The 22,150-nt window shown below is 36.1% G+C and overlaps 3 pseudogenes; 2 read left to right on the forward strand and 1 right to left on the reverse strand.

Moving 5' to 3' along the window:
- Window positions 1-3,461: 3,461 nt before the first annotated feature.
- LOC120166873 lies at window positions 3,462-9,621 on the reverse strand (annotated as a pseudogene).
- Window positions 9,622-11,418: 1,797 nt separating this feature from the next.
- LOC120169582 lies at window positions 11,419-18,225 on the forward strand (annotated as a pseudogene).
- A 1,449-nt stretch (window positions 18,226-19,674) lies between these two features.
- Window positions 19,675-21,891, forward strand: LOC120169593 (annotated as a pseudogene).
- The last annotated feature ends 259 nt before the right edge of the window (window positions 21,892-22,150 follow it).

A 22,150-nucleotide genomic window follows, 5' to 3' on the forward strand; every position in this document is an offset into this window, starting at 1 on the left:
TATTTATACCCTCACCAAAAAGACGTAGTTTTGGTGAGGGACCTCCATGTAATTTGGGAATGGGCAAACCACACGCGTAGTACCTCTGATTTTATAAACTTCTATTTTGGTCACTCGAATTAGATTTTTATATATTTTAATTGTGTTTTTTGTATTTTATTTTATTATAATTTAGTCATTGCCTATATGTGTTTAAATATTTTAGGGTAAATATCATATTTAGTCCCTAAAATTTTGATAACTTTTATTTTAACCCTGAAATAATTAATTAAGGTTAAATTACATTATTAGGACCTGCATTTCATAATCTTTCTATTTATATCTATCAACTTTGATATTTTACATTTTAATGTCTGATATTTTAATAACTTTCATTTTTTACCATAAGTTTTATTTTTTTAATTTACTCTTATAGTTTTAATTTTCTCTATTTTAGTCACTATTTAATTGCATTTTAAATTTAATTTTTATTATTATCCTTTTAATTTCAATATGTTTTAATTATTACTTTTATTATTATTTTTAGTCATATAAATATAAATATATTTGATTAAATAATAATATTTATTTATTTTTAAATATTAAGAAAATGATATCTTAAATTAACTAGATATCATATTTTGATATTTTTAAATAAATAATACCTTACTTATAAAAACAAAAATATATATATAGTTGCTTTAGTTTTATTCAAATTATTTTTATATTCCTATTAATATTTATTCATTTTTTAATATTGAAAAAAAGGTTGTCTTAAAGTAACTAGATGTATATTTTAAATAAATAAATACCCTATTTATAAAACCCTAAAAAATATATAAATATTTAATTTAGTCTTATAAAAATTATTTTAATATATATTTCTTTAAAATTATTCGATTGAATCTGGAATAATAGGATCATAAATTAAATTCATATTCAAACTCTTAAACTTCCACTATTAGAGATAATTTATAATCGACAGGTATCAATTTTGGGAGTTGTGGGGATGTCAATCATTCCCTAAACGTAACCAACCACGAATCCTTTTTTATTACTAAAAAATAATTTTTTTGTTATACGCAGACTGATTTATCTTTTAAATGATGTTTTTTAAAAACTCTTTTAAAATATGATTTTTAGGTATTCGACTTATTTAACCCAAAAGGTCGATGGCAACTCCAAAAATTTCAATAAAAAAACCATTTATTCATCCACATGCTTTTTCCGCTAAAAAAATTGTGCTCGGGTGAAAATCGGTTACGACACGATGTAACCTTAATTAGTTTTTAATTATAATGTCAATGTTAATGACACAAAGTTGAAGTCTACAAACTTTTCTGAAATTTACTTGCTGTCATGAGCCGTACAATTTGGAGAAAACGATCTTAAAGCTCAATATTCAAGCCTAATTCCACTTACGTGTCGTTTGGTTCGCTGGAATGTTTATGAGAGAATTAGAATTTGTGAAGGAATTGGAATCTAATTCCATATTCTGTTTGGTTGGCAAGAAATGAAATTGAAATCCAATTCCATATTCTGTTTGGTTCGCAGACATGTCAGATGAATTTGATTTCAGTAATGTAAAATGACAGAATTGCCCTTCTTATTTTTTTACTTTATTTTAGTTTGTTTTACAACTTACATATAGTAATTTATTATAAAAAATTAAAAAATATGAAATTTTCATTTCATTGATTGATTATTCATAAGTTAAAATCACCGCAATCAAAATATGTTAATAAGTTACCAAAAGATAGAGCAATATTTCGATACATTCCAATCGGAGTATGTTAATTAGTTACCAAAAAATATACCAAAAACTATTTTTATCCAATATATGAATTAGAAACCCGACTCGACACAAAATAATAATAAAATTATTTTTATTCAATAAAAACATTGACTTAATTGAAAAAAATTATATATAGAGGGGTATTATTATAATTATTCCTAAATATATAAGGTAAAATTATATATATATTTTTGGGTCGGTCCGGTTTTTTTCACCCTAAACCTGACCCGACCCGACCTGAATAACACACTTAAAAAAACCCGACCCGACTCGACCCGAATATCACACTTAAAAAACCCTACCCGACCTGACCCGAATATCACACTTAAAAAACCCGACCCGAACAAAATAAAGTTTCACCCGACCTGACCCGAACAAAATAAAGTTTCACCCGACCCGACCTGAATATATGAATTAGAAATCTGACCCGACCTGAAATAATAAAAAATTATTTTTATTCAATAAAATCAGTGACTTAATTGAAAAAAATATATATAGAGGGGGATTATTGTAATTATTCCTAAATATATAAGGTAAAATTATATATATTTTCGGGTCGGGTATTTTTCACCCTAAACCTAAACTCGACCCGACCCGAATATGACACTTAAAAAAAACCGACCCGATCCGACCAAAATAAAGTTTCACCCGACCCGACCCGAATATATGAATTAGAAACCCGACCCGAAATAATAAAAAAATATTTTTATTCAATATATGAATAAGTTACCAAAAGATTGATGAGGGTAGTATGGTCAAATTTTAATTCCCTCCAACAAGGGAATTGAATTCCATCCATTCCCTCAATTGATGGAAAGTTGAAGCAATAAGGGATTCAAATTCCCTTGAAAAACTTGAACCAAACATGGGAAAGTGGTGTAATTGGATTCCAATTCCCCCAAATTTCAAGGGATTCCATCCAACCAAACGCCACCTTAGGGGTGTACAACGAAGTTCGCGCCGGTTTGTTTATTTTTAAAGTTGTTTGTGTTGGTTTAAATTTTAATAAAATGTTTTAATTCATTTATTTTTTTTAGATGTGTTAGCATTCGTTCATTTAACATTCGCAAATATGTTCGTATATATATGTTCGCTAATATATTTATTCGCGAATATGTATGTATAAGCTAAAAATGATAAAATTATGCTAAACTCCTTAAGTTTCATAGTTTAAAGTATATTTGTGTTCGTTCATTTATTAAATGACTATAAATTTTTTGTTCCTACTCGTTTATTTAACTTAACAAGTGAACATAAACTAACAGTTCAATGTACACTTTGATAGAGGTGGAACACAAGTTGGACTAGAGATGGCCATGGCCCTTCAAAATATAAAAAATTCTAATTTTAACCCTTAAATTAAAAAAAAATTAATTTGGCACCTTCAAAATTTTTAAAAATTTAAATTTAAATTAAATTTTAAATTTTTTAATGTTCTTAATTATACCCCTCCCATAATTTTTTAAAAATCTCATTAGGCCTCTCAAAATTTCAAAAATTGTAGTTAGACCTAATTTTTTTAGAAAAAAAAGTAAAGTAAACCTTCAAAAATTTTAAAAATCTTAATTTAAACCTCTCAATTTTTAAAAATTGAAATTGACTCAATCTCCAAATTCTAACACTAAATTTCACCACTGCAAGACTGATAATGCACTCCTAATTCCACTCAACAATCCATTTATTTGATGGGAAAGAATATCTACAAAAAGAAGGAAATAGGCGTGTTACTTAGAGTACATGTTGAAATGACTAAGCCCATTTTTCCATCAAAGACATAAATCCAGAACCAAGTAAAACTGCAACATATGACCAAGCCTGAAGTTTCATATTTGTTTGAAGCTTAGGGCCCAGAAAATCAGCTGCAACGAGATCAACAAGTGCCATGTAATTCAACAACCCTGCTGAGTTAGCATTAAGTAGTTCGACCACAATAAGTGCGGTCCGACTCGTCAGACTGTAAACCTTCGATAAACCAACTCCCATAACGATTCCAAGTGGAGTGGTGACTGAAAAGAAGAATACCATGATTGCTTTCATTTGGAACTCATATTCAGACTGGAGATCAAACATGGTGTTCACAAGAGAAAATGGTGTATGTTGGATCACCTGTAGTATGCATCCGCCCAGTCCCATTCCCTCGAACATCTTGTGGAAGCAAAGAGCAGCAATAAGTGATCGAATGGTGCATCGATTGTCAGAGGCTCCCATTGCAAGACCAATTACCACTGAATGAACCACAATTCCAAACTCTAATACCTGCATTTATGAAATTCAATTAATTTTAAACACAAGGATGGTGTTAAAATAATGCCTCGTGTATATTATTACTCTGCTAAACTACAATATATAGTACACTATACAAGCAATAATACAAGAGCTAAAAATAACTGCTCCTAACTAATTCTCTAACAGCCTATTAACCAACTTCTAATAAACTAAGTAAGTGTGGTTCAGCTTCGTTTCCACACCAATTCTCTTTTCTCTCGTCTTTCCCCAAATCACTCTACTAGGGATTTTGTTCGACGATCTCCATTGCCATGCCTCCAATGAACGAATCAGCTACTGTTGATTTTAATCATCCTCTCTTTTTGCATCCATCAGATATTCCAGGTACTCTTCTAATCTCTCATCAGCTCATTGGATTAGAGAACTACAACGTCTAGAGCAGATCGATGCGCATCGCGTTGTTGACGAAGAACAAACTCGGCTTCGTTGATGGCACTTGCCAGAAGGAGCACTATGATCTTGATTTACATCCTCAGTGGGAGAGGTGTAATGCCATTGTCTTATCCTGGATTCTCAACGCCATGAGTAGGGAGCTCTCGACTGGCATAGTCTTTGTCTCAAATGCGGCTTCAGTTTGGAGTGACGTGAATGAACGCTTTGATAAAGTACACGGTTCAAGGATTTTCTTCCTCCATCATGAAATAGCCATCATTTCTCAAGGTGAGTTAAGTGTTTCGACTTACTTCACTAAATTGAAGATACTGTGGGATGAATATGCTACGCTTGTGCCGATTCCATCATGTGAATGTGCAAGCTCACAGCAGTACTCCAGGCACCTTGCTCAGCAGCAACTTCTTCAATTTCTGATGGGCTTAAATGAGACCTACTCATTGGTTCGAAGTCAAATTCTACTGATGCAGTCCCTTTCTTCGATGAACCAGGCGTACTCCATGGTTGCTCAAGAGGAGTCTCAGCGAGTTCAGCTTTCTGTTGCGCCTTTCAGTCTCGATTCGTCGGTATTTTACTCCAAAAGCTCTGGGACTCCTAATCGTCGCCGGTTTTAGGGTGTTTGTGACTATTGCAAGGTTAAAGGTCACAAACGAGATAGTTGTTATCGTCTTATAGGGTTTTTACCCGATTTCAAGTTCTCTAAATGCAAGAACGCCCAGATTGTAGTAGTTGTCTCTGACCCTGTTGCTGTATCCGATCCTGCTGATGTCTCTGTCAAGTCACATTCATGGTTCCCTTGGCACCGACCTTTACTCAGGAGCAGTACAACCAGATCATTAATCTTCTGTCATTTGCTACTTCGGTTGATTCCGCTGTGAATCTTGCATGTATTGTTGATAATTGTTTACGTGCCTCTAGCAAGTCACTAACGTGGGTCTTAGATACAGGTGCTACATATCACATATTATCTGATTTACAATGCTTGCAATCTCCTATCTTGTGTTCCTCCCGGTGAATTCAATTGCCTAATGGTAAAACTGTTCCGATTAAATATGTTGGTTCCTGCTTCCTAAATTCAACTACAAAATTGTCTAATGTGTTATATATCCCAAATTTTACTCATAATCTACTCTCCATTTCAAATCTTACCCTTGACCTGCACTGTTCTGTTATTTTCTATCCTGACTTTTGTCTTCTGCAGGACCTCTCAAGTGGAAGGATGAAGGGGATTGGTAAAGAGTTTAGGGGGCTTTATTTTTTTCAGTCATCAGCTTCACCTACTGGTTTGTCATCTACACATACTTCCTCAAATGTCTAGTCTTATAGTGTTTCCTCTAGTTTGTCTTGTGATTCAAAATTGGTTGATTGTAGTCCTGTATCTGAATGTATGACTGCTATTTTTGGTAATAATACGAGTCTTTGACACTCTCGTTTGGGACATGTTGCTTTTTCAACCATGAATAAACTATATTTATTACATTCTGTTAACTTGGATTCTAAATTAATACACTCTTGTCCCATATACCCTTTAGCCAAACAAACTAGACTCCCATTTTCTATTAGCCTCACTTCTTCACTAGCTCCTTTTAGTGTCATTCATATAGATTTATGGGGCCCTTACCGAATTGCTACACATAGTGGTCATATGTACTTTTTAACTATAGTTGATGACTTTACTCGTATGACTTGGGTGCACTTGTTGAGATTGAAGAATGACACTATTATCACTCTTAAAAAATTCATCACCTTTGTCAAAACTCAATTTTCAGCCGTTTTTCAAATAATTCATAGTGATAATGGCATTGAATTTTTTAATTCTCAATGTTCTAAATTTTTTAGTTCACTTGGAATTCTTCACCAAAGCTCATGTGTTTGGACCCCCAATAAAATGGGGTTACTGAACGCAAACATAAGTATATTCTCGAAGTTACAAGGGCAGTTCGTTTTCACTTAAAAGTTCCTATTAAGTTTTGGGGAGAGTGTGTTACTACAACTTGCTCTATAATAAATCGGTTTCATTCATCTGTTTTGAATTTCAAAACTCCTTTTCAAACCCTTTCATCATAGAGTTCCTAATCTTTCTTATTTAAGGGTATTTGGGTGTCTATGTTATGCTACCAAGCTTAACTACTATGGCAAGTTTTATTCTAAGGCTATTCCTTGTGTTTTCATGGGATATTCTTCAACTCAAAAGGGGTACCTTCTGTTTAGTCTTCAATCAAAGCAGTTTCTTGTGAGTAGAGATGTTGTGTTCCATGAAGTTATCTTTCCCTTTCATTTTCCTATTTCAGAATCTTCTCCTTTTTTTCCTGCACATTCTCATATTCCTGATTCTGATTTTCTAGTCCTTGACTCTTCAATACCAACTAATATGTCTCATGTTGATAATTCTTCTAGTTCTTCCCAAGAATTTCATACTATGTCACCTATTCCATCAATTTCTCCTTCTGATGTCTCAACAGGTGCATCTGGTAGTCCATCTAATTTTTCAACAATTCCTCCTTTAGCACAAGATTGTGTTGTGTCTAGACGTTCCTCTCATGTCTCCAAGCCTCCATATTGGTTAAACGATTATGTCTGCACTTGCCAATCCACTTCATCCTCTACTGCCTATCCCATTTCTAAGTACATTTCTTACTCTCATTTACCTTTACCGACTCAACATTTTTTAGCCTCTGTTTCTCATTTTCATGAACCCACCACTTATCATGAAGCTTGTCAAAATCCGCAATGGCAGTAGGCCATGAGAGAAGAGATTCAAGCATTGGAATTAAATAATACTTGGACTGTGGTACCTTTTCCTTCTGGTAAAGCTCCCATTGGTTGCAAGTGGGTTTATAAAATTAAGTACCATGCTTCGGGTGAGGTGGAAAGATTCAAGGCTCGATTGGTGGCCAAAGGATATAATCAAAAGAAGGGGGTTGACTATGTGGAGACCTTTTCTCCTGTTGCTAAACTCACCACTGTGAGACTAATTTTGGCTCTTGCTTCCATTTTTGACTGGCCGTTGTGGCAAATGGATGTTCACAATGTATTTTTGCAAGGAGATTTGGTAGACGAAGTCTACATGCAGTTGCTAGAAGGCTTTTCCAGCCAGGGGGAGCATATGGTTTGTCGGTTGCAAAAGTCTCTATATGGACTCAAGCAGGCTTCTAGATAGTGGAACAAGAAGTTGTATGAAGCCCTTATATCAGCGGGTTTTCAACAAAGCAAGCATGATTACTCGTTGTTTACAAGGCGAGTAGCAGACAAGTTGGTTGTTGTGCTGGTTTATGTAGATGATTTGCTAATTACTGGAAGTAATACTGATAGAAGAGCTCAAGTGTATACTGAGTTCTAAGTTCAAAATGAAAGACTTGGGAGAATTGAGATACTTTCTTGGACATGAAGTATTAAGGTCAGAGAAGGGGATCATATTAAACCAGTGTAAATATGCACTGGAATTAATAGAAGATAGTGGGACAAGGGGATCAAGGCCTGCTTTAACGCCATTGGAACAAAATAATAATCTTTCTGCAGTTTCGGATACAAAATACTTGAATCATAATGAAGAAAGTATGATAGACAAGACATAATTTCATAGACTCATAGGCAGTCTTATATACTTGACTCACACCAGGCCTGACATAGCTTATTCAGTACAACATCTAAGTCAGTTCATGCATCAGCCTGGAAAAGAGCATATGGAAGCAGCCTTGAGAGTTGTACGATATATTAAGAAGAATCCAGGGCAGGGAGTTTTGCTGGACTCCTCAAGTACGTGTGATCTAATTGCCTTTTGTGATTCTGATTGGGCAACTTGTTCAATATCAAGGAAGCCTGTAACAGGATATTGTATAAAACTTGGCAATTCCCTGATTTCGTGGAAGTCAAAAAAGCAGAACACAGTAGCTCGTTCTTCAGTTGAAGCTGAGTATAGAAGTATGGCTATGACTACAGCAGAATTAGTTTGGCTAAGTGGACTGCTAAGCGAACTAGGTGTGAGACATGATCAACCAACCAAGTTATTTTGTGACAGTAAAGCTGCATTACAGATTGCTTCTAATCCGGTCTTCTATGAGAGAACGAAACACATTGAAATTGATTGTCATTTTGTCAGAGACAAGATTCAAGAAGGGTTCATCACTGCTGAACACATTTCCTCAAGGGAGCAACCTGAAGATATCTTGACAAAGGCACTCGGAACACAATATCACGAGTATTTGACAACCAAGTTGGGGGTTTCAAGTGTTTTTTACCCATCAACTTGAGGGGGAATGTTAAGATAGCAAATAATCAGTTAGCTTGTTAGAAGTTGGTTAATAGGCTGTTAGAGAATTAGTTAGGAACAGTTAGTTTTAGCTCTTGTATTATTGCTTGTACAATGTACTATATATTGTAGTTTAGCAGAGTAATAATATACACGAGGCATTATTTTAACAGATGGCAACTTTGATTGTCAAAATCAAGAACATTAATTGAGCATTCAAACACGTATATATATATATATATATATATATATATATATATATATATATATATATATATATTACTCGATGCCTTGACAATTGAGATGATGCGTTATTCAGCTCCATGTCCGTGTTCAGAATTCTCTATTGTTTTATTCCCATTTTCTTGTCTAGCTCCATTGTTAGCTCGACTGCTACGTTTCTTGTATACACCCATGGCAAATGAATCCACCATAAGGGTGAACAAAGCCGACAACATTGCAACGAAAGTCATGAAAGGGAACTTCTTCCATGGATTTCTGGGCAAACAGTACAAACATCAGGTCGTTGAAAGAATCCGGCAACACGTGCATGTACCCGGTCGCTAGAATAACACCGGAAGCAAACGTCTTAACGATGGTGAACAAGTCCCGGTCGGGTGCAAGCGACGGCATATAACGAGAAAACAATGGTAAAGACACACCGATCACTCTGTATACTAAAATCGTGACAAAGGCAATCACTTTTAGCTTCATGGATTCTCTCTTGTCATGGCATCCATTAGAGATGACCTCTTCTTCACATTGAGCCAATGCAGACGGAGCAGAAGATAAAATGATGACGAAGATGATGAAAAGAACAAAAACGGGGCGTTCGAAAGGGATTTTGGTAATGATTTCATGTCTTCCCAAGATTCACAACAACGTTGGATAATGAGGCTTGACTGATTGGTTTAGAGGAAATAAATAAGCATTTGTTAATACGGTGGATGAAATGTCTAAAATGACGTTATTGGTGTGACGGAATTGTTGAACTAGTAGGGTAAATTGGAGGAGAGAGTTGGGGGTATTTTGGTAGTTTCAGTACGACGTGAAGAAAACTTGTGCATGGGGCGCGATATGTGTGACCAACCTTATACTTTCCTGACATTTGACTTCTCTAATCTCATTTGAGCACACGTCAGACGTAAGCCTTTTTTTTTGCTGACGTGAATCTTGCAAGGGTAAACTACACTGGTGACCCTTAATTATTACTAGATTTCATTTTGACCATCGATGTTTCGATTTAATCAATCAAACCATCAAACTTATTTAAATGTTTCAATTAAGGATCTGTTAACTTTAAAAAAAAGAGGTGACGCGACATTTAAAAACCTGGTATAATTTTATTTTGGTCTTTGATATTTATACATTCTATCAATTTGGTCATAATTTCAGTTTAATTAAAATAAAACTTAATCTCACCAAGTTCTCGTGATCCGTTGTCGAATTATTCAAATTCAATGAACACTCTCAATATTATACCTTGAAGAGGACTCGAACCTCCACACACTTTAGCACGAGATTTTGAGTCTCGCATGTACCATTCACCACCAAGGCGTCTTGAAAGTTAATCGTATTTCATGAATATTTTTTTCGATACACGTATTCCATGAATATGATATCTATCTAGTGTGATATATGAAATATATTACAAAGGTGGCGTGTTGGAGTATTTCTATAGGCCCGAGTCGAACATCTAATTGCTTCAATTTGAAGTGGTTAAGGGATTATTGTTATCTTTTGAGGTCTTGAATTCGAACACATTGTCTACATAAATGTATGGATGTTCATTGTCAAATGCTTATGAGTATTTCAAATAGATAGTACCTTCACCCTAGACTAATCAAAACAGTGTCATTTTATCGGACAAAAATTAATGTTGGATTGTTCTTCATTAAGTAATGGACCGGCTTTCGGGAAGGGGAAGAGAATTATGTATCTCAAGGATAAAGAAATGTGGTATAATCAAAAAGTCTCTTTCATGCTTCAATCGAGAATGCTTGCTGGCAGGCTTGCGTACTGAAGCAGCTGACTTGCTTATTATGCCTTCCGTTAGCTACTTAGAATGAACCACACAGAAGCGATTTCGAACGATTTTCGAAACGTCGGCGAAAGCTCTGATTTCGTTAGTGTTCAGTTAGAGCGAGAGGAGCATGGATTTGTTCCCTTACGCCAGGCAGTCAAGCGGTTCGGGTTCTCGGGTGCGAGGGAAGAAAATAGACGGTATAACAATTATGGATCCCACGAATTATTCCTCCTATGCTTGTAGGAACGGAGGGCGCGATTGAATCTTTTCTCAATATATTTGCATACGAAGATTGCACTAGTTTGAATAATTTTGAGTACTTGACAGTTGGGGAATATGTGAAGAATAAGTGTGACCACAAAATCAAACAAATGAAAGCAAAATTCTGAATCAATGGAATTTTCAGCGGTGGACAGGTCCAAAACACAAGGGGCTCCTTGTCAAACTTAAATACAAATCTACTTTTCATTATATAAGAAAATATTGTATATTTTATGTATTTGAATCCACATGTCTTTTTATAAAATTGATAAATATTTTGAAATATATAATATTTTCTTCAAATTGGTATTTTCTTCATAAATAAAACCACAAAAAGCCATTTGGAAACCTTAACGATTACACTTTGCTGTCAAGTATAAATCTTCAAATTGGTATTTTCTGTCAAGTTCACAGCCATAGACGCAATAACAGATAAGCACAACGATGGCATCACTCCCTGAAAACATCATCCGACAACCCCTTCTTCAACCACTAACTTCGGACATGAAATCCGAGACGACAAGTTCGGAGCTGGAGATTGTTTTATCGGACGCTAACCTTGGTAGCACCGGATCGAGTCGAAGCTCCTTTTCCACTTGGCAGCACCGGCTGTTATTGTATACATGATCAATTATCTCATGTCTATGTCCACCCAAATCTTCTCCGGCCACCTTGGTAATCTTGAACTAGCCGCCGCCTCCCTCGGAAACACTGGCATCCAAGTCTTTGCTTACGGCCTCATGGTACGTAATTACATCAACTTTTCTTTTTTTCTTTTTCATATGACAGATTTTCAAAGATTGAATCTTGACACTCAACTCAAAGACTGAATCTTGATCATGATAACTAGAAACAAAAACCCAATACTTTATCAATAATCTCAAGGGTGTACGTATAATTATATATATATGATGGCATGATGAACTTTGTTTTATGATATTTATGACGTAGTTAGGAATGGGGAATGCAGTGGAAACGCTTTGCGGACAAGCCTTTGGAGCACACAAATACGACATGTTAGGCATATATCTTTGTTGAACTAATAACTAATTAAACAGACGAGAAAATTGAAAGCGAAATGAATTCAACTTCTTCATTCATTCATCACAGTGAAGGCTATACACTTATTTATATGGCTTGTTAACTAACTAATCAAAACAACTTTGTAACAGCTTCATAACAAACTACTACCGTTCACACACACACTCTTAACAACCTCACACCATTCACACCAGCTCAGCTCAGCTGTTATTAACTTCACTCACACTCAACCCTTATATGCTAATATTCTCCTGTCTTTCTTCTTCTCCTGTTTTTTTTACTCAACATTGTTGAACATGAACTTTGTCTCAAAAAACTTGAAACGACGCCTTAGCTAAAGGCTTGGTAAATCCATCAGCAAGTTGAAAACCAGCAAGAACATAACTCACCCTCAGTTTACCAGCTGCAACCTTCTCTCGGACAATATGAATGTCAAGATCAACATGCTTTGACTTCGCATGATACACTGGATTGGCAGTCATTGCTACCGCACTTGTATTATCACACCAACTAATAGGATTATCGAGTGAATGTAGCCCCAAATCACTCAACAGCGCATCGACCCAAGTTACTTCTGCAGCAGCTTCTGCAATGCTTCGATACTCGGCTTCCATCGTTGAGCGGGACGCCGACTTTTGTTTCTTAGACGCCCAAGTAACCAAGTTGTTGCTAAGAAACAATCCATAGCCAATCATCAAACGCCTGTCTCTAGTATCACCTGCCCAATCAGCATCAGAAAAGGCTCGTACACATAACTTAGTATCATCGGCCGAGAAAACTAAGCCATAATCCAGTGTATCAGCTAGATAGCGTAAGATGCGCTTAACAACAACGAGATGTTCTTCACAAGGTGATTGCATGAACTGCGCCACCTTATTAACAACAAAAACAATGTCAGGCCTAGTATGGCAGACATATAACAAAGCACCGACAACACTTCGATATTCACGTGCATTAGCTAACAATGCATTTCCTTTCCCTGAATTTTTCATAGCCACTACCATAGGTGTACAAGTCGAGGACGCATGAAGCATATCTGTTTTTTCCAACAGCTCAAGTATGTATTTTTTTTGACTGAGAGTTAGGCCAGCACTAGTCCTCTTAACTTCAATACCAAGGAAGAACGAAAGGGTCCCAAGGTCTTTTAAAGAGAACTTCTTGTTCAACATAAGAATAACAGCCTCAACTTCTATATTAGAACTTCCTGTGATTATGATATCATCAACGTACACTAAAATATACGTGCATGAATCATTCACAATTCGCACAAATAGAGACGTATCAGCCCTTGACACCACAAAACCAAGCTCAAGCAAACTGTTCTTGAGTTTATCATTCCAGTTTTGTGGAGCCTGGCGAAGTCCATACAAAGCTTTCTGCAGCTTGTATACTAAGGGAGCTCCATTTGAGCCATGCTGTTCAAAACCGGGGGGGGGGCTGTTGCATGTAAACATCTTCAGCCAGATCACTATTCAAGAATGCATTATTGACATCTATTTGTCTTAGCGACCATCCTCGAGCCACCGCTACTGCAAGAACCACATAGATAGTGGTAAACTTAACAACTGGACTAAACGTGGCCACAAAATCATGGCCAAGAACTTGCGAAAAACCCTTAGCTACTAGACGAGCTTTATAACGATGTATAGAACCATCCGGGTTCCGTTTGAGCTTAAATAGCCATTTGCAGCCCACAACACTCTTATCACGAGGCAGCTCAACCAAACTCCAAGTTTGATTCTGAATTAAAAAAGAATACTCCGCATGAACTGCAGCTGCCCACTTAGTTGACATTAACACATCATCAATATTAGAAGGAACACTATCATCAAGAACAGTGGTGAAGACCTTGGGCTTGTAGATACCGCATTTGCTACGAGTTAACATGGGATGATGATTGATTGTAGAGTCTTGAACAGGAATAGGATGTGCAACTACCTCACCCTGAACTACATCATTAACATTAGCTTCACTTGGACACATAGACTCGGTTGAGTTTTCACGAGTATTTGAGGGCGCAATAGAACCAGAGACAGAGCTCTCATGCTCATGCACAGGAGCATGGTGATTTCCCGATACTCCAGCATCTTCAGTAAGTAATAAATGTACATCTACCACAACACCAAGCGGTTGACTAATTTGTCCAGACGAGCAGCAAGAGTTGTGACTGGACTCTGCTGCAAATGGAAACTGCCATTCATCAAATTTCACATGTCTAGACACATACACTCGCCCATTCTTCCCAAGACACAAGAACCCTTTGTGTTGATGACTCACACCAAGAAACGTACATGGTTGTGAACGAAATTCCAATTTATGACGGTTAAACAGTCTAAGATGTGGAAAACACCTACAACCGAAGACCTTTAACAGACTATAGTCAGGTCGCATACGAAATAACGACTCATATGGAGACAAACCTTGCAGCACCTTTGTGGGTAATCTGTTTATGAGATGAACAACCATCATTGCAGCATAGGTCCAAAATTTAATAGGCATAGAAGCCTGAGCAAGTAACACCAACGCCAGCTCAATGATATGCCTATGTTTTCGTTCAACGACTCCATTTTGCTCGGAGGTGTGTGGACAAGTTACACGATGCACAACCCCAGCCATTAGAAGGTCACGAGAGAGACTTTGAAACTCTCATCCCCAATCACTCTGCAAACCTAATATCTTTAAGTTAAACTGCGTGGACACAAGTTGCTGAAACATCTGGAAAGCATGAACTGCTTGGGATTTATCATGCAACAGATATAGCCAAGTGTGTCGTGTACAAGCATCGACAAAACTAACATAATACCTATACCCGTTTGAAGCAACAGGTGAAGGTCCCCACAAATCAGTATAGACCAATTGGAACGAAGTAGTGTAAGTTGATTCGGACGCATGAAAAGGAAGTTTATGACTTTTGCCTATATGGCAAGCAACACAATCTTCATTCTCATTTTTATCAACACTTACATTTAACGATTTGCAAACTTGCTCTAGGGTCCCATATGCAGGATGCCCTAGGCGTTTATGCCAAAGTTCGTACAATTTATTCGAAGAAAGTGCAACATAAGTCTTTGCTGAATCACTACTCCTAGCATCTGCATTCGACTGAAAGAAATACATATCACCACGCTCTTCACTACGCAGAAGGATTTCACCAGAATTCTCGTCACGAACACAACAACTAGAGGCTCGAAATTCAAAGTAAACATCATTATCCTTAGCAAGCTTTCACACCGAGAGCAAGTTTTTTGTTATCGTAGGTACATGCAGCAAGTCATTTAACAACAATACTCGAGAATTAGATGTTAAGGTAGAACTACCAGTAGCATGAATAGACAGTGGTACACCATTGCCAACAATTAACTTACCTGGGCCTGTAAAATCGCCCTTATGATTAACAGTTGAAGCATCAGATGTGATATGGTGCGATGCACCTGAATCAACCACCCAAGAGCAATTAGAAGTTGTAGCATTATGAGCCTCAGCAGATCCTTTAGCACAGCAGGAACATGATACATTTTCTGCAGCTTCAAGACTAGAATAGTGAGCACTGCCAGAGTTATCTCGGGATGAAGTACGAGCAGAACCTCTACCAGAAAAAATTTGATCAAATTGATGCCAGCAGTCAACCACTAGATGGCCATTCTTGCCACACAGCTGGCACTGAACCCGTGGCCTGCCACGACCTCGCCCTCGAGTAGCATAACCAGACTCATTTCGATAGTCTGATCGATTAGACGAATTAACGTTGCTCGATTTGGAACCATCATTCAATTTAGCAACATGAGCACTTATCGGAAACTGCTCATCTCGAGCATCAAAACCAGCAATTTGAGTTTCAGCATCAATCAACAAGGAACACACCTTATCAAGCGACAACGAATCTTTCATCGTAGTAATGAACGCAACATAAGGCTGATAATCCCTAGAGAGACCTTTTAGGATGCTGGCAACCTGCTCAGTTGAGGAAACTGCACTGTCACACGAGGCCAACGCATCGCACACCTCCTTAATTCGAGTGAGATAAGTCCTCATGCTATCATCTCCTTTCTTAAGTGACTGAAGCTTATAATGAAGACTGATGACTGCTGTTGTAGAGCGATACGCAAAGAACTGCAATACTTTGTTCCAAACAGCCACTGCTGTCTCCGCGCCAACAAATTTAGAGAGCAGGTGAGAGCTGATGGTTGACAATAGCCACGATGCCAGTGCACTATCTTGTGCTATAAAGTCATCGTATAACTCGTTTTTCGGCACAAATTCGCCATTTGCATTAACTACAAACGCAAGCGGAGGTTGCAATGTGCCAGTTAACAACCGCTCGAGTCGATGGCTACAAACGGTTAGTAGAACTTGCTGCTTCCAGAGTAAGAAGTTCGACTCATCAAGAATTACATTCACCTTCTTGTGAGTAAACGTCTTAGCAGCCACAGAATCCATGTTCCACAGCAAACGAAGCAGCGAAGCAAAGAACCTCAGGAACAAACAGCGAATGATACCATGTAGAACTAATTACTAATTAAACAGACGAGAAAATTGAAAGCGAAATGAATTCAACTTCTTCATTCATTCATCACAGTGAAGGCTATACACTTATTTATATGGCTTGTTAACTAACTAATCAAAACAATTTTGTAACAACTTCATAACAAACTACTACCGTTAACACACACACTCTTAACAACCTCACACCATTCACACCAGCTCAGCTCAGCTGTTATTAACTTCACTCACACTCAACCCTTATATGCTAATAAACTTCAAAGATCAGCAGTTCTCCTTACCTTAACCGGGATTCTTCTCACAATCATCTACATCTTCTCTAAACCAATCTTGATTTTACTCGGTGAATCGCCCGAAATTGCTTCGGCAGCTGCGGTTTTCGTATACGGTCTAATACCCCAAATCTTCGCGTACGCCATAAATTTCCCGATACAAAAGTTTCTGCAGGCTCAGAGCATAGTGGCTCCTAGTGCTTACATATCCACAGCCACATTAATAATACATCTACTGATAAGTTGGGTTGCGGTGTATAAAATGGGGCTTGGTTTGTTCGGTGCGTCGTTGGTGTTGAGCTTGTCGTGGTGGATCGTGGTAGTTGCTCAATTTGTGTATATAGTTAAAAGCGATAAGTGCAAATATACATGGAATGGGTTCAGTCTTCAAGCCTTCAGTGGTCTGCCGGGATTCTTCAAGTTATCGGCGGCGTCGGCGGTGATGTTGTGCTTGGAGACTTGGTATTTTCAGATTCTGGTTCTGCTTGCAGGGTTGCTTGAGAATCCAGAATTGGCTCTGGATTCACTTTCCATTTGGTAAGCACAAATCAGAAATACATTACTAATTAAGTCTTTAACAAATTGGTATTATAAAATTTAATGGCTGTTTAATATATTTTTAACGGTTCATTATTTTCAGCATGACGATATCTGGGTGGGTGTTTATGATTTCTGTTGGATTCAATGCGGCAGCAAGGTAAGTCAGAAATTGTTTGTTATTCTCTAATAAATCAGTGCTAAAAGAGATGAATGGAAATGAGCAGTGTAAGAGTTGGGAACGAGCTGGGAGCAGGGCATCCAAAATCGGCGGCGTTCTCAGTGGTGATAGTGACGGTGTTTTCATTCATAATCTCGGTGGTGGCGGCGATAATAATAATGATTCTACGGCATGTGATTAGTTATGCCTTCACGGAAGGTGAAGTGGTGGCGGAGGCTGTTTCAGATCTCTGTCCGCTTCTAGCATTAACTCTAATCCTCAACGGAATTCAACCTGTTTTGTCTGGTAATGGAATAGCATTTAATTTCTTTAGTCTAACGTTATCTTAAAATGAAAATGAAATTGAACATGAATTGCATGATCATGAAGGTGTGGCCGTGGGGTGTGGATGGCAAGCATTTGTGGCGTACGTGAACGTGGGTTGCTATTACGTTGTTGGGATTCCCTTGGGTTGTCTTCTTGGTTTTTACTTCAATTTGGGTGCCAAGGTATGAACTTTTTATTTATATTTTTGGAGTATGGAGTATGAACATATTTGGGTTTGGTTATCAGGGAATATGGACAGGGATGATTGGTGGCACAACCATGCAAACCCTCATCTTGATTTGGGTAACATATCGGACAGATTGGAAAAAGGAGGTTGAAGAAGCACGAAAGAGATTGGATACGTGGGAAGATAAGAAGCAGCCACTTTTGAACTAGACATCCCCATCGCTTGAGTTTTCTCCTTCAAAACGCTGAAGCATAATTTGATACCCTTACCGCTTAACTATATATCTCTCTTGGACTAAAATGAAAACAAGAATTCAATATGCATGATCTTTACGTACTGTGCCTGCCATTTATCACTACAACAAAACAAACACTTATCTGCACAAATGGTACAAAGTCATATACTCGTATATAAACAATATAAACAGGGAAAAAGAAAGTACACATTTCTTGTAATGCCTCAAAGGGCCCTTCACTGTCAAGTACTGACCCAAAGTACTAACTGGTCACATGGTGCAGGCACTTGTACTATCAGTTTTAGGAATGCTGGAAGCATAGATCACATTTCATTCTTTCAATTGTACTAATCTCAAATTGCTGAAAGTAATCACATCAAATTACAAAAGTAACTCACAAACAACCCACTTCCGGGTTTTATCACTACAATGCTTTAATCTTTTGAAAATAAATTTGTAATATGATAAGAAGAAGCTGAAATTAATCTATTCACATCCAGCTGATTTCCATTATTTGACTACTTTCTAAGTAATGCAAAGATTTACTAAGAGACATCTTCTCAGTCCAACTTTCTATTACCAAAGTAACTATTTAAACCTTTAATCTTATTTAAAGGATTTAATGTTTCGTTTCATTAAACTAACTGATTATTAGTAAAAATATTATTTAACAAATACGTCAATTTAACTTGTTTTAGTTTAACACAAACTAAATTATATTAATGGTTAAAGAAATTATTATAATTTTTTTAAAGTTTTAGATTTAAACATCATGTACATAGGGATGTTTAAATGTTGAATGACAAAATAGGTGTTGAATGCAACCATAATCTACGACAAATTACAATCGAAAATGCAGCTATCTTCCATTATTTTCAAAGAATCTTTTTATTTTCGCTCAACAAATAAATTTTTTAATAATAGAAATTAAAGACAAAGATACCTACATGAAATAAAAACGACAGCGACGGCTCTGATTTTCCAAGACAACCTAATAGCAGATCCTGGTATATCTGCATACTAAAAGATGGAATAAAATATAAATAGAGAATCTTGCGTATTAATTAAGATACATTACTAAACGATATTTTTTAATAGGTTGCAAGTACAACAGCCAACTAGGTAGTACAATATTTACATTAAATTTAATGTTTATTTCTTTTATTATAATTCTTTTAACAATTTATATGATTATATTTATAATCTTTATTAATTATTAATAACGTGTATATATAATATAAATATAATTATTTTATTCTAAATTTATAGAGAAATACCACTCCTTGCAACCACTATTTTATTTCGGTCCCACCCATTGCTTGAAGCAGTAAAATAAATTGACGGGTTTGTATGAAAGAGCAAACCTTTCTAAAAACTTTCAAATCTTATATCCTTACCCAAAAAAAAAAAAAACTCCGAGTTGAAATAAATGGGAATTTTATGCAAGGTGGTTGACGCAGTGCTGATGGTGGCATTCGTGGTGTTTTTTTTTTCGGTCCTTTAATCTGCGCGCAGTTGGTTTTTCCGGACAGTACTTTCCCGGAGGTGCTCGTCCGTTTGAAGCAGCGTTATGCGGAGGTGTACCAAGACTATTTAATGGAGGAGAAGCCGCATTTCTTCGTGGCCTTGGTTTGGTTTGGAACTTATGTTCTAGTGGCCTCTTGTTGTGCTCAACATTTATGGGATTTTGGAATCGAAGCCTTGGTTCAACACCACGTCTCTAATCTATGGTGCCTCTGTTATTACTTCCATGGTAATTTTAAAATTATATTTTATCCTTCTTTTTTTTTTCTTTGTGCTTGATGATGGGACGGTGAATTCTTTTGATGAAAGTCAAACTATGTAGGATTTACTCCTAGTCTGTAATGATTATTCTGATTAGGACTTTGGATGCGTTATTGGTGGGAAGAAAGTATTAGGAAATTGTCTAAAATATTATTATTTTTTTAATATTTTTAATAAAATGTTATTTAAAAAATTATTCTTTTACTTAAAGCAGTAATGTTTTTTAATGTTTTCGGTAAAATGTCTAATATTAATATTTTAAGTAGAAAAAAAATAAGTTTTTAGGTAACGTTGTACTAGAAATGTTAAAAAATCTGATAAAACGTCTAATAATAACATTTTCGGTAGAAATAATAATGATTTAGGTAATTTTTTACCGAAAATATTAAAATAATAATAATATTTTCGGTAGCGTCTTTTATTATCAGTATATTAGGCTGCCACATTAGAGACTTCCCTGAAAGTATTCCCAAAGCGGCTTTTAAGCTTTCTTATTTATCAACATCTGTTTACTAGACAGTTCTACTGTATGACAACCTTAATATACAGTTAAGAAAAGATCTATCGAAAATGTTAATATTTTTTAATATTTCCTCTAAAGCGCTATCTAAAACATTATTTTGTACCGAAAATGTTAATTTTGTTAACTAATTTCCGGTAGAACCCAATATTAACATTTCTAGTAGAAAAAAATAATATTTTAGGTGGCGCTTTATTGGAAATGTTAATATTGGAAAATATTAAACATTTTAGATAGCTCCCAATATTAACATTTCTAGTAGAAAAAAAATAACGTGTTAGGTAGCGCTTTACCGGAAATGTTAAAAAATATTAACATATCTGATAGCGCATTTCCTTAACCATATATTAAGGTTGCCTCATCTGAGACATTCTCCTGTTTAATTACTTAAGCAAAGGGTATTATTTTTTAGGGTAAAGTACATCAAAGATCTCAATTATAGGATATTATGTTGTTGGGTTTTCAATTATTAGAAATTATAATTTTCCTCCAATTATAATATATTATTTTTTCGATTCCTTATACTATTAAAAGTTATAAAATGATCACTTGATTATTCATATGTTCTAAATTCGTCTTTTTCATTAAAAAATTATAGTCATCTGAGTTGGACGTTAATCTGCTGACTGAGATATAATAAAACTTGATCTTAGAATCTCAAACACTATACAACTTAAATGATTTTGGGATCAAATTTTATCATATTTCAATCACCAGAATAACGTACATATTAGACGTAAATGATGAGTTTGTAACATATGAATAGTCAAGTGATCATTTTATAATTTTTAATGGTAGATGGATTTAACAAAATAACTTATAGTTGGATAACCATTTTTCTTTAATTATTACTAATATATACACGCTTTGCGTACTCAGTTTCGAATTCTCTGGGACTTCCAAATTTAAGCTAATGTGGGTTTTCCATTTCTGAGAAGGGTTTTCACATCACATTTGATGTGAGTATTGGGGCTAACACAGTTTGTCAATTCATCAAATACTTTGCATCTAAATTTGTTAACTTTGTGTCAAAATTTTCAGACTGCTCTATTAGGGGAGCTGGTGGGATCCCAGAAGGCATCGGATAAGTTGTTGACAATATGTACTCTCCTTTCTTGGGAGTAGGTGTTTTGGCCTTGCTGCGGGGGCTGGTTCCGCACTCCGGCAAGTCTCAGACCGATGGCAAAAGACCTGCAATTGCTACGAAGAAAACGGCATGAAAGTTGAGAGAAACACATCTTCTCTTCAAACTTCTTATGTAATCATTTTATGTCATGTTTAGGACGTTTTTGTATGATTATTGCCTGCTAGTTAAATGCCAATTGCATTACCTGCTACTGTTTGTCGAGATGATTGTTTTAGAACCCTTTTTGGCTTCGGTCAAAATGAAATGCTTTGTGATTGATCTTTTTTTATTACTGATGTAGCGTCATGGATCTTATCTTGAGGGGAATTGATGATCAAACAGCTAAGCACGAGCAGGGAACGATGAATGTTGCTCGCCTGTTTTTAAGGCGGATATTCTGTTGTCATCTTATTAGCGAAAGGCATTATGGCTACGCACTATTTGCCTATATTCATTAAAGGGTGAATAACATAA

Source organism: Hibiscus syriacus, unplaced genomic scaffold (genome assembly GCF_006381635.1).
Source record: "Hibiscus syriacus cultivar Baekdansim isolate YM2019G1 unplaced genomic scaffold, ASM638163v2 tig00003041_pilon, whole genome shotgun sequence".
Taxonomy (NCBI): domain Eukaryota; kingdom Viridiplantae; phylum Streptophyta; class Magnoliopsida; order Malvales; family Malvaceae; genus Hibiscus; species Hibiscus syriacus.